The 4337-nt window shown below is 38.3% G+C and overlaps 1 protein-coding gene across 1 annotated transcript in view; it reads right to left on the reverse strand.

The window, feature by feature from the left end:
- Window positions 1-1892: 1892 nt before the first annotated feature.
- LOC110043891 (follicle-stimulating hormone receptor-like) overlaps window positions 1893-4337 on the reverse strand; it is a 26507-nt gene continuing 24062 nt past the window's right edge. The window contains exon 18 of the mRNA XM_020749400.2: window positions 1893-4337. This exon is cut by the window's right edge and continues 1762 nt beyond it. The gene's annotated coding sequence lies outside the window, so the exon portion shown is untranslated.

Raw genomic sequence — 4337 nt, forward strand, 5'->3', positions numbered from 1 at the left:
TCAGCAGGGGGGAAGCGGGGGGGGGGGGGGGGAAGGGGTATTCTACAAAGTTTTAAATGGGGAGGCTCCATAGCATCTCAAGGTCCATTAGCCTTTACCCTTTTGTATACATTTGTACCATTTTGGTAGAAAAGGCACCCCTTTTATACAGCTTTCATTGCAAAAGGGTACATGTACCACTTTACAAACCTATTTAAGAATACTGCATCCCTTTTCTAATCCCTTGGAAAGAAGTTAATAAACAATATTACAGAATCTCTTCATTCTGGCTGAGGAAAGTAAATGAGAGCTTTTCAACAACATTTTAGAACCAGAATTGAAATCCCTAAATCACAGATTTCCCTACCCTTTCATACACCTCAACTTGTGAAATCCATGTTATTTGATAGTTACATGTATACCTGAAGCCTGAAAAAGGTACCTATCTTGAGCTGAGCCTCCCCATATAGGTCATTACAGAGAGTTTTCCCACATACACAAGTCAGGAACTCTTGACAAGTAGTGATGAAGCTGGCCCCAAGACAGGTCTGAGTCAGCTTCTTCAGTTATTGAGCACAAACTTGCTCTCTGTCAACTTCTAGTGCAGAACCTTTTCTTTGCTGATCTGGTCCAAGTTCACAGACACTAGCATCACTCTCAAGACGCTAACACTAAAAATGTCACTCACAGTCTGATTCTTCAGTTTCACTGCACCGTGCTTCATCATCACTCATCATTGTTAGACATGAGTTCATTAGCTTGTAAAATTCACCAGTCTGGCAATGTCGCTGTTGCTAATGCCTGTTCCCAGACTTCCTCTTATGGCTAGATGCAGGGGCATGAAATTTCACTACTGTTTACGAATAGTTTGTTTACATGGCATATTGAAAGAGTGATAAATTAAAATTGTCAGAATTGCTAGTGTTCTCTTATTCCCTTAGCTTAGGGATTGAAATATCTTGATGAAAGATTATATAGAGATTAAGCACACTGAAATATAATGCAAAATTTATGAGTAACCTTTCAAAATGGGTTGCCAACATGACAGGGATTAATAGATAAGGAACTTGGTCTGCAAACAAGGCAAATGAGAGGGTTTGAAGAAATTAAAGGTGAATGCTAGACCTCGGGGAGGGTGGAGGGGGGCATTGGAACTTAGCGTTGCTGACATTTAACACTGTTGAAACGGAAAAATAATTTTGATTATAAATGAGAAAAAACCACGACATGTCCAAATTACTGAATCGCCGTTAAAACTAATCCTCTTGCTTTTTTAGGGGTTCACGGCCTGCCTGTAACGAAGCGTTTATCGATTAAGGGATTGCTTAGGGAAAACATATCTTGTTTAATGTTCTTAACCAATCGTAACATATTTTATGGCATCAGTTTGAGTCATGAGCAAACACGTGAGTTTGTGTTAGTGTTGATCGGCAAAAAAGTTGCACAAAGCGCGTTGTTTGTGTGGGTCTATTCTTGCAGTGATACGATTAACACCCGGGATTAACAGCACTCGTGTATTCTCGAGTGTTTGGCAACAGTAAATTTTTAAAAAATGCGCGATTATGCCATATTCAAATTTGATTTTGCCGCTCAGCGCTCTTTTCTACCGGATGTGACGTCATTTTTTGTTGGATGATTCAGATACACAAAGAGTGCCAGGCGCGCGGAGTGTCCCCCGCCTCTGGGGAAGGGGTTGATAAAGGGTTGATCAAGTTTTTGGCAGGCATTTATCTCACCGGAAGCGCGGAAGGAACGCTCGTGCCAGTCCTTCTCCGTATCACACATTGGACCAAGAGCGGACTTGTCCTTCCCCTCGCCAGAGGCCGCGATCCTTTTCGTCTGCTGCTAATCGCACCAATGAGTAAGCGCGCATATCTGTACTTTCACTCAAAGCACGAAAATAACTCAAAATATTCCTCAGTCAAGATAGCTTTCAATTTTACAGTGGCGTTTTTCATTATACAGACCGTAATTTAGCTATTTACAATCACATATACAGAATGCATAATATATCTAAGATTACAAAATAAGATTACAAAACCTGTATATTACAAAATTTGTAACAAAGCGTTCAATGCAGTATTTACGAAGATGTTTGCAACATTTCACCCCTATTCAATTGCTAGTTAAGTTTAAACTGGTGCAGCGTTCAAATTTACCGTAATAATCTGTTAATTGCAAGTAATCTGCTTGTCATTAAATAACTTAATCATCAATTAAAATTTTCCTAATGAAAAAACGTACAAGAAAAATCTGCTCAAAAACTGAAAGCAGTATCTTTCTGTCTGGCGAAAGAAGAAAGAAGAAGTGTCAAAATGATGCGTGTCGCGAAATTCACAGAATTGATCAATTTCCACTCGCGAATAGAAACTGAGGAAAGGAGGGCGACTCATTGCTTTAAGTCTGTTAAGAATTGAAATAGTCTAAATAATATTTTATCCAACGAACGATCTGCTGTAAATTGGGGTATAAATACAAGCGATACATATAAAAACAAATCCGTTTTAAGTTAAAAGCATGATCACAAGTCGAGAATATTTACTAAGAGTTAAAACTTCTCTTTTAGGGGACGCAGAGTCTGAGATTTCTTTGAATAAATTGCGTTTTTGCATTGTTTAGCGACAAAATGCGAATGTTCCTGATCTACCAGTTGCATTGCATGAATTTTGCTTGCTGACGTTAAATACCTTTTCTATCCAATCAGATGAATGAACAGTCTTTGAGCCAATCAGATTACAAGACCGGAACGAATTGTAAATTCAATAATGCAGCATTTTCCCGCGCTTTTCACGCGGGTAACATGTGCGCCTAACTTACATTTGCTATCAGTTGCTGTTAACGTACAACGTTCATCTTACGCAAATCAGCACTCTAACAGTTGTAGTCATGAAAATACATTTAAAAAAACACCTCGTGAGAAAACGCGTGCAAAAAGATGCACTTCTATTTAAAAACTAGATTATGAGCTGAGATTTCCATCTCGCATAGAAATCGAGAGCGAATAACCTAATTGTCTTAGAATAATCTTCTAGTCGTTCAAAACTTTATCTAAATCCTCTTCACAGACACTTCGAAAACACCAAGAAGCGGTCGCCAGTTCGTTAACAACCCCACACTGCTAGGCTACTCACTATCTAAAACAGATAATCAATTAGATTCTGAGCTCGAGATTTCTATCGCAGAAAAAATTTAGTGGTGAACTATCACGCATAGAAATCTCGAGCTCAGAATCTAATTGTTTTAGTATAAATCTACTAGTCGTTCAAAACGTTATCTAACACTTCGAAAACGCCAAGAAGCGGCCGTCATTTTGTTAATAAGAGCACACTGCTACGCTACTCACTATCTATCACAGAATAGATAGTGAGTAGCGTAGCCAATCAGAGTACGACGTTTGCGATAGAACGCTAGATTTATACTAAATAGTGACTAGCCTAGCCAATCATTGAACGGCATTCGTGAAAGAACGCTAGTAGATTTATACTAAGACTCGATAGAAACATTCGACTAGCACGAGCTGTGGACGTAATAATGGTGTGACTTTTGCACTGAAACGTCAACAGGCTGTTTGTTGTATTGAATAGATGCGACCAAATGAAGATGAACGGCGTAGTAAATGTCTATAGTACAACAAATATGTCGACTAAATTGGTGCAGTCATTTATTTATATTGCTTTGCATCGTTCTATACTGTATTGCCTTGTTTAACTGTCAGAATTAGAATGCAATACGAAACAATACAGTACAACACAACACATGCATAAAATTTGTTGAGTATTGCACAACCTTCGACATTAACTGTAAAACAGACCTTTTTCAGTGAGTCTATTGTGTTTGAAACAAAAGGAAATGACTAGCAAATTCGCTTATTCCATTTAACAATTCAGAGGCACTGTTCTGTTAGGGAAAAACTGTTTTCTTAAAATGGTTTTGTGTTGCCAGAAACTCTTTCTTTCCGAGTCGACCGCCCCCTCTCTAAGCTGATAAAAATGAAATCTTTGTTTACAATATTTGCCTCATTAGCATGAGCGCTTCACTTTCTGATCGAGTTAGGAAAATTATGTACGAGCTCTGAATATTGAAAGACATGGCACGATAACCGTCCCAAAAAATGACTAAAAACTGCATGGATTCAACAGTACTTTTGCCACACAGCAGGCAATATCTCAACAGTCAGAGAGCTAATAATTTCACCAATTGCCAAGTTTCATAAGGAAGAATTCGATCAAGGACAGGACTACGAATTGTCAAGTGCTAATGAGCAAATTGTAAACAATGACTTCACTAAAGATTCTCTATATATATCTACACTGTACATTAATGTTCTCTGTAGTTAAATAACACGATGCAGTCAGAAT

This window comes from Orbicella faveolata, unplaced genomic scaffold (genome assembly GCF_042242905.1).
Source record: "Orbicella faveolata isolate gen_17 unplaced genomic scaffold, um_ofav_v1 contig_2, whole genome shotgun sequence".
Lineage (NCBI taxonomy): Eukaryota > Metazoa > Cnidaria > Anthozoa > Scleractinia > Merulinidae > Orbicella > Orbicella faveolata.